We start from the raw sequence: 9,976 nt of genomic DNA, 5'->3' as shown, positions 1-9,976 counted from the left end.
CAAGGTTATTTCTCCCATCCAGGTTCACAGTCCTCCTGAATTCTGACCAGGGACCCCATGTTCAGGACAGCAGTTTTTAGCTGGTCAGTTTCTCCTGTTTTGAAAATTCACTGGAGGCCCCGTCCCTATTGCCTGAAGGTGTTCCAGGGACATCAGCCAAACTCTCCCCTGTCCCTGGCTCCACTCTTCCTGATTTCCTGCTCAGACTGCCACATGATTTTTCCACTGTGTTTCCCATGGGGAGGTGAAGACTAAATCTTGTAGGTGCATCTGGGACTCTCAGGTCCCCAGGTCTTTCCCAGTGGGACAGCTTACCTTTCAGGACTAAGGGCCCAGGTGCAGAATACGGGGCCTGCTCCTGCTCCTTTGCTCACCAGCAAAGTCAAGTTGTTAAAATGAAATATTTTATAGCTCTCAGATCTCTGCCCACAAAGACTAAAGACAAGTCAGGACTTCCACAGGCTTCTACAACGTATGTCAGTCTTTGTAGAAAGAGCCTGGGGAAACCTGGACTCTCAGGGGACCTGATTTGATTGTCAAAACCGCTTGCTGAAGAAAGAAAGGGCCACTCCAACGCTGAGATGGAAAGCTGCGTTTATTATGTGCTTAAGCACCAGAGAGCTTGCAAGACAGTCTCTCTGAGCCAAGCTGGTGACCTGACAGAGGGTTTTGGGAATTACAGTCCTCAGGGACTAGGGGATTTTCAATTGAGAGTGTTTGCATTCAGCTTGAGGGTGGTGGCTGATGTGCAGGGGATGGTGACAGGGTGACTTTCAGAACTGCGGTCACTGGATGAATTGTCACTGATTGATGATCACGCTGGTTGAAAATGTCTGTGGTTTCTCCATGTCAGGTCTACGTAGTGACAGGCCTTATGGGAGCTATTAATTCTCACCTTTTACAACTTCTGGCTAAGGTGTCACCTGCCAGTAACAGGCTCCTTAGCTAAGGTCTTCACTACTCTGGCCTGAGACCTTTGCAAGGAGAAGGAAGCATGGAAGATGGCAAACAGCACATGTTGGTTCTAAGTGGTTGATGTCAGCTGGCCCAGGGAGCACAGCACCCTCCTGGGCGGGAGAGCTGGCTGCTACTGCCCATGAGCAGCAGGGAATGACTGCTCTGGGCTGGAGCCTGTGCCCTCTCCCCCACCTACACCTCCCAGGGTCTGCATAGCGCACCTGAGAAGGATGAGGCAGGAAAAGAAACACTAAAGGTTGTCCAGGTCCACAGTCAGGAGGTACACTCAGGGTGGGTGGGATGGAGAGAGAGAGAGGAGTGTGAGTGGACAACAGCTCCTGGCCAGGGAGGATTTGAAGCTATAGTGACCATGGTCCTGGCAAGCTCATATTGAGAAACCTGCTTTATGGCAGCAAACCCATCCCCAGATAGCAAGGGACATGGCTGGGACCTGGCAATCCTGGTGATGGACAGCCTTTCAAAGCTCCAAGGCCTCTTAGAAAGGCCAGCTCCCTATTGAAAGGCAAGTCTGGGGTCAGTGCTCCTGGCTGGAGAAAGGTCATGTTCTCCCCACTTCCGCCCTCAGTGCTGCTGCTGCTGCACCTCACACTCACTTCTAGCTATATGAAGCTAGCCAGTAGTTACAGATATGTGAAGTAACTTTTTGCATATCAGATATGCAGCTGGCCAACTATTGATATGCAAAATAACTCAGTGGCCCTGCTCCATGTGTCCCATCCCCCAGTTCAGACTTGTGGGGGTGAGGACATCCTATATTTTATAATTCCTGGACACTCCAAGTTCTAGACCCCATTTCAAATCATTGTCTGAGGGAGCCTTGGATGCACCCCATTACACCTTGATCGTTGAAGGCTTTCCTTGCAGAGAAGGTGCCTCCTTCCACAGGTCAGCTCCTCCGAGCAGAGAAGCAAGGGGATGGGGAGCAACTGCACTCTGTGCTCATCCCGCACCCTGGACTCTCCGGTCCCCGCCCGCCCCTCACTGTGCTCTAGGTCAAGCAGGGTGCAGGGCCTTCTCTTCTCAGCCCAGGGAGGGACGCATGTCCACAGGTACAGGTGTGGCTCTACCAAAAGCACGGGGGCGGCAGAGAGGACACCAGCATGGGAAGCAGCCCAGGAGTCCAGTTCCCGGGGCTCCTCAGACTCTAGCTGCCGCTCACCTAGCAGCGTGGGACTCGCTGCCTGGGCCTGGACGCCTGCCCAGCCCGCCCAGTCTCCACACACACGGACCCCTACATTCAGCAGGGGCCTGGTAAGGACACCCTGGTCTCCTGGCTGAGGAACCTGTCCTCTCCCTGACACTAGAGCCGCCATCCAGGGCCACTCAGAGGGCCGGGGACATCTAGGCCATTTCCATATTTCCAGGCTCTCAGTAAAATGCAAATGGAAAAGTGGTGAACATAGTGTTTTAAGAGTTATGGCATATGCACCACCCCTACCCCCACCAAAATCCAATTTAAAAATGGACAGAGGTCCTGAATAAACACTTCTCCAAAGAGGACATACGCACAGCCGACAGACATCCAGAAAGATGATCAACATCACTAATCATCACAGAAATGATGTCAGTTAAAACCACAATGAGGTATCACCTCACAACTGTCAGAATGGCTGTCATCAATTAAGTCAGCAAACGTGTTGGCGAGGGTGTGGAGAAATGGGAACCCTGGTACACTGCTGGTGGGAATGCGGATTGGTGCAGCCACTGTGGACAGCAGTATGGAGGGTCCTCAAAAAATTAAAAATGGAACTGCCTTATTGTTACCGAACAAGAGGCCCAAGGGGGGGGCAATATTTGGGCCCACCTAGGGACGCCAAAAACTGCTACAGAACAACAGGGGCCCCTCCCAAGGACAGAATACTAATATCTACTGGGCTCTTCTGTCTGCCGCCAATTGGAAAGATATCTCTCAATGCCAGAGATTTGTGAAAAGGAAAGGTTTATTTAGAGCTTTACAGACTTAAAAGTAGTGACCCAATGTCTCCATTAAAATATCAAAGTCCTTTAAGATAACCACAGACACCCACAGCACTCCCTTCTCCCACTGTCCCACTCTGGGTACCGTAAATCAGGAAAAGAGCACACATCTGCTTTTCCAGGCCGCTGGTACCATCAGCTGTGTCGCAATCCAGGCAGGATCTCTAATTAATCCAAAGTTATGTGGCACCCTCTCACGGTCCACTGGTAACAGTTCTTTGTACCATGTTCCAGTCACAGTCTCTCCTTTCCAGGCCAAGCAGCCAAAGGGGGCATCCCAAAGCCACGTGGGCCTCTTCTACCAAAGCTGCAGGGGTTTGCACTCCACCAAAAGCATGGGGCTTTCTTCTTCACCTGGCTGCAGGGATCTCCATTCTGGGAAAGCTTCATGGTCTTCTCTTTCACCTGGGAAAGGGGGTCTGCGCTCTGCCAAAACCACGTGGCTCCCTTTCACCTCGCCAAAAGGGGATCCTTACTCTGCTGAAACTGTGTGGCTCTCCCTTTCACCTGGCTGCAGGGGTGTGCCCTATGGCCAAAACTGCATGGTTCTCCCTTTCACCTTGGTAAGAGGGGGTTTTAACTTTTCTGAAACTGTGTGGCTCTTTCTCACATGACTGCAGGGGTCCTCACTCTGACCCAAACTGCATGATTCTCCTCTCAATGGCTGCCGCATCTGGGTTTAAATCTCCACACCCATCCTCCTTTGCAGCTCCATTTCCGAATCCTCCTATAATCAGTTACACCTGCCAGGACTCCCATATTATTGCAAGTTTACTGGGCTGCCATCATTAGTCTGGGCAGGCATGGCCCCATGGCATGGAGCCAATCAACTTCAAGCCTCTCACGCAGGCGCTGTAACTCAGGGGACCTGCCCCCAGGTACATCCTGGGTAGAAGCCACTCCCTTCTCCCTGGCTCAAAACTTGGCCACAGCTATTTAACATATCTGCGAAATCAGTTAAAAGTTAGATTGTTGCATCCGCCGTCACGAGGAACAGAAGTTCAGAGACTTTCAGAATTTTCAAGATGTTACTTTATTGGCCAAGTTTTACCTGCGCAGGGGCAGGCTCTCTGAGTGTCCGAGGACACTATGCTCAGGAGAGCTGCAGATGAGAGCCGCGCCCCGGCGCTTACAGCTATGTCCTTATATAGGGGTATGCAAGCAAGCTTTGAACAGGAGCAGATGCGGCTGTTAGCTAGTGGCTAGTTCTAAACAGCTGATTGGCTTATTAGGGAAATTGGCGGTTAGCCCTTTTAGGAAGTAAAAATTTCCCTGCTCCTGGTCAGCCTAACTTTAGTTCCTGGTCAGCCTAACTTTATCCGGGGCTCATTCAGGATTGTCCCTTTTCAACATCTGTTTTGGACCTCAACATAGATATGTTAAATAATTATTCCAGAGGTTAGCTGCAAAACTGTTGCTGTGCAAAACAGCTCTCAATGGCCCTGGCTCCATTTGTCCCTTCCCCCCTGGGAGGGGGTGGGTGAGGACATCTTAATATTTCCTGGACACCCTGAGCTCTGAACCCCATCCCAGATCCTTTTCTGGGGCCCCCCTCTTGGCTGTGCCCTGTTATTCTGGAATCATTATGATCCAGTTATTCCACTTCTGGGAATATAGCCAAAGAAACCCAAAACACTAATTCAAAAGGATATGTACACCCCTATGTTCATTGCATCATTATTTACAACAGCCAAGATATGGAAGCAGCCCAAATGCTTATCTAAGTGAAATAAGTCAGAGAAAGACAAATACTGTAGGATTCCACTTATCCATGGAATCTAAAGAACAAAATAAGTAAGTGGATAAAATTGAAACAGACTCAGATACAGAGCAGACTGGCGGTTGCCAGGAGGGAGAGGGTTGAGGGACTGGGTGAAGAAGTGGAGGGATTAAGAAGTACAGGTCGGGAGTTACAAAATATTCGTGGAAATGTAAAGTGGAGCTTAAAGAACACAGTCAATAACATTGTAAGGACTATGGATGGAGCCAAGCAGGTACCAGAAACATTAGGGGAGCACATGGTGAAGTGAATGATCGTCTGACCACCGTGCTGTACACCTGAAACTAACACAATGTAATACTGAGTGTAAACTGTACTAAAGATATTTGTTCTAAATAAAAGAATCTGCATCTGCGCTATTGGAGTTTTCCTTTTTTATATATTATAACCAGGTGCAGCCTGGACAGGGCCCAAATAGGGATTTGTAATGGGGTCCAGAACTTAGGCTGTCCAGGAAATATTTTAAAAATATGGGATGTCCTCACCCTCACAAGTCTGAACTGGGGGGATGGAACACATGGAGCAGGGCCATTGAAAGTTGTTTTGCATAGCAACAGTTTTGCAAATAACTTCAGGAATGATCATTTAACATATCTATAACTTTTTTAAAAATTTTATTTCTTTATCTTTAGAGGGGAAGGGAAGGAGAGAGCGAGAGAAACATCAATGTACGGTTGCCTCTCATGTGTCCCCTGCCGGGAACCAGCCTGCAACCTAGGCAGGTGCCCTGACTGGGAATCGAACCACGGTTGTTTGGTTCGCAGGCCCACACTCAATCCACTGAGCCATACCAGCCAGGGCTAACATATCTATAACTTTTGACCAGCTTCATGGATATGTTAAATAGCTCTGGATTTGCTTTGAGCCAGGGAGATTGAAGTGACTTCAATCCAGGACGTACTGGGAGGCAACTCCCCCTGGTTACAGCACTTGTGTGAGAGTTTGGATGACTGGCTCCACACCATGGGGCCACGTCTGCCTGGACTTACTATGGCAGCCCAGAAAGGTTGGAAAAATAGGGGAATGCTGGCAGGTGTAGCTAATTGAGGGAGGAGTCGGAAATGGGGCTGCAAAGGAAAATTGGTGCTGGAATTTAAACCCAGGCACAGCAGCCATGAGAAAAGGACCCACACAGCTTTGGATGCTCCCTTTGCCATGCAGTTTAGGAAGCCAGAAAGCAAGACGTAGCAGCGATGCAGAGCTGTCTCCTAGTAGTTTAGAAGAACGCAGGAGAGACATTGTGGGAAGAAAAGTGGTGAAAGGACTCCTGCTGATGGGCCATGAGAAGGTGCCACGCAGTTTTGGATTGAGAGCGAGATTATGATGATGACACAGCTGGTGGTGCTGGGAACTGAGGGAGGCCTGCCAGCTGAGCACGGATTGCTGAGAAGAACCGGGGGCTACCAGAGCCACAGACTTCCATTTCTTTCCTGAGATACAGTACCCTGGACTGGGCAAAGGGTAGAAGGAAGGACTGTGTGTGTTTGTGGGTGTATTAAGGGACCATAGGATATTAATGAAGACATTAAGTCATTACTCTAAATCTGTATATATTTTTGAATAAATATTTCCTTTCCTTTTCACCAATCTCTGGCATTGAGAGCTATAATTCCCTGTTGGTGGGCAAGGCAAACCTAGTCCAGGGGGACCCCAGAAAAAGGGGGGTCCATTTGGTAATAGTATATCATTCCCTGCCACTGGTCCATTCTGTAACAATTTGAAACACTTTTGAAGTCACATAACTGGTTTCCACTCTGTAGGAGTGTTACCAAACAAGAGGTCCGAGGGGGGTGCAATATTTGGCCCACCCAGGGATGCCAAAAACTGCTACAGAACAGGGGTCCCTCCTAAGGACAGAATACTAATATCTACTGGGCTCTTCTGTCCGCCGCCAAATGGAAAGACATCTCTCAATGCCAGCGATTTGTGAAAAGGAGACAAAATGTTTATTTAATGCTATTCAGGCCTAACGCCTCCACTAAAATATCAAAGTCCTTTAGGGTATACACCTACACCCACATAGCACTCCCTTCTCCCACTGTCCCAACTCCAGGTACCGTAAATCAGGAAAAGAGCACACGTCTGTGTTTTAGGCCACTGGCACCGTCAGCTGTGTCACTGTGCAGGCTCTCGAGTTTATCCAAAGTTATTGGCACTCTCTCACGGTCCACTGGCAAGAGTTGTTTTGTACCCAGTTCCACTCAAAGTCTCTCTTGCTTCCAGGCCACGTGGCCAAAGGGGCACCCCAAAGCTGTGTGGGCCTCTTCTACCAAAGCTGCAGGGGTTCGCACTCCACCAAAAGCATGTGGCTTTCATCTTTACCTGGCTGCAGGAATCTCCATTCTGGCAAAGCTGCGTGGTTTTCCCTTTCACCTGGGAAAGAGGGGGTCTGCACTCTGCCAAAACCACATGGCTCCCTCTTTCACCTGGCCAAGAGGGGACCCTCATGCTGCTGAAACCCCATGGCTCTCTTACATGAGTGCAGGGATCTCCATTCTGGCAAAGCCTAGTGGTACTGTTACAGGAAAATGAAGCAAACAGACACCAAGGGATTCTGGAGTATGAGGTTTATTAACGTGTACGGGTCCAGGAGAGTCAGTCTCCAAATTCTGAGCCCCAAACAAAGGGTTCTTGGAGTTTATATAGTCTACTGGGTCTTCCTGTCTATGTAGCAAAGCAGGATGCAGAAGAAGAATGCGGAAGTTAGTTCTAGCTATAAGGCTCCCTATACCTACGTGGCAGAAGCAGAGTACAAAGGCTAAATGGGGAAATTAGTTCTAACTGCGGGGGTGCTAGTCCTAGCTCTTGTGAATATCCTGCTGTTTGCTTTTCCAGAAGGCCTTATCGCTCTCCCAGGGGGCTTGGGGTTTGGGTGAACAAAGGTTTTCCAAAGCTTCCCACATCATTCCCCCCTTTTATGCTAAACAACACTAGTGCTTATTTTAGCATAACTATCTATATCTGAATGTTCACCCTCGGAAAAATCTATCCTTTGGTGATGATGCCTCCTTAAGGAGAGGATCTTTGCGGTGGCTGTTCTGGTTACAGTAGCTTCTAGCTGCTGTACTATTGTCTGCACTAAGCTCGGCCCTAAGGTTAAGGCTAGCAACAGAATAAAGAGGGGTCCTAGAATCGGGGCTAGCATGGAAAATAAGGCAGATTGCCACCAGCTGCGGCCCTCAGTGAGATTATCGGTATTTCTTAATCTCTTATGGATTTCTTTTAATTTATTAATGTTTTACTTTTATTTATATAGTAACAACATTCTTCTTGCAGGAATAAACAAGTTCCCCCTTTTGATGCTTGACAGTGCTGTCGACTGCTGTAGCATCACTTTATGGTTATTCTTGTACGTCAGGGGGCTGTTGTTATATCTGATAAGGGTATCACCGGAGGAACAGGACCCTGCGGGTAACTGTTGCTTCTAAGTTCTGGACTATGATCCACAGGATATAGGGGCCAAAGCTTAAACCTAAGAAGATAATAATTAGGGAGCCTAGAAAGGGAACTAGCTGCTGGAGCCAGGCTTGAGGATTTATTCCTCAATTTCTCTAATTCTAACTTTCTGTTCCTTTGGTGTGGCGGTTTATATTCTCTCTGATTTCTTTAACTTTCTTAGCTATGATCCCTGACTGATTTACATAGTAGCAATAGTCCTCTCCTAGGAACATACAGGTCCCCCCTTCCCTGGATTCAGAGTATTAATGAGGTTTCCTTCCCTTCTGGAATTATATACAGGACAATGGACGAAGGTCTCATCTTCTTGTAACTGCTTCCAGCTAGGCATGGATGTCGTCCTACCTACCCTTGGGTCAGGGGTACCCTGAAAGAGGGGGGGTTGCAGCACGGAGGGAGTCCTTCCTGCAAGGGGAAGGACCTTACAGGGTCCTGGTCAGTTGGCTGGCACCAGGAAGTTGCAGGCTTGGCGTCTAAAGGCTGGCATTACTGGACCGTTGGCATCCTGGTCAGGTTGTATTCTGGAGGTGACAGATTAGGCAAGAAATGGGAAGCACAATTAAATCATAACTATTAAGTGACAAAGGCAGGGAGTTCAGTAAAGAATGGCTTATCTGGAGGAAGGTGTACAAGGCATGCTACACCTATCCCAGACTCTTGTGGCCCACTATACTTTACTCGGGCTGAGGGGAATACATTAGGATTTCCCTCCTTTCAGATTTCTGGGCCCTTTCTGTCCAAGCTATCAAGACAGAAAAGGGAAGATCAGTTCTAAAGTGAAGCCCACAGACCACCCCCACCCTTTATCAACCTAACTATTTAGTTGAATAAAACCGTTGAGTCTCAGGGGGGCGATGATGAAGATGGGCTTCTTAAGTGAGGCCTATATTGCAACTAATCACTCATAGGCATAGGCAGGTCATAGCCATACGCCCTATGAAAACAGAAGAACACACAGATTAATTCACACAACAATCCCCAAACCAGTCTCTGCGCCTGTGAGACTGTCTTTTGGGAAGACATTCCATTGCAAGGTCCTTCCTGCAATGACATTTACAGTGGCAATTTGACAGGTCCTTTGCACCTGTATATTGTATATCTTTGGTGACATCACAACCCTGGTTTCAACTCTTAAATGAAAACAAACTTTCAAGACAATTATCTGTGCCATTCTGATGTCCAATACTGAGCATTGTGATTTTCCTTGAACCACAGTTTTTCTCCTTAAGCTCACCCTCACTGTTATTATAGGGACTACTTTGGGTCCCACTTTTGATTTTGACTGTTCATTTGCATAAACACACCAAGAGCAGCCTGGATCAATTCTGATCCTTAAGTTTGCTTTGCTGGAACTCACACAGGGAACCTTCAGATTGACTTCTCAGTCCACCCCTCAGGGCACAGAAGCAGGACTACACATCTGCCATCTGGTTTCGCCTGTACCAGTTGTTTCACTCAAATCCTTGAGCCTCTATTGTGCTTATAGGTTCCTTTTTTAGCTGTCTTTCAGGAAAGCAACCTTCATTCCTTCCCTGGAAAGACTGGCACGAACCGCACAACCAACCAAAGTACCAGGCTTTTCTCATGGGCTTTTACTAGCTTCACAGGTCAATCCCAGTTCCTCAGGGCTTTCGGGTAACGACAAGAATCCATATATGCCTCCTTTAGGCGTGACATTCTAGTCAAAGTCCTGGTTAACAAAACCACTGCTAAAGACTGGTCTTATGGGTTTTATACCAAGAAACCTTACATTATTATTCATTCCTTCAGAATTCCAAATTCTGG

Source organism: Artibeus jamaicensis, unplaced genomic scaffold (assembly GCF_021234435.1).
Source record: "Artibeus jamaicensis isolate MK-2021 breed Jamaican fruit bat unplaced genomic scaffold, CSHL_Jam_final contig_1085, whole genome shotgun sequence".
NCBI classification, from domain to species: domain Eukaryota; kingdom Metazoa; phylum Chordata; class Mammalia; order Chiroptera; family Phyllostomidae; genus Artibeus; species Artibeus jamaicensis.
Note: the sequence above shows the minus strand (reverse complement) of the source record.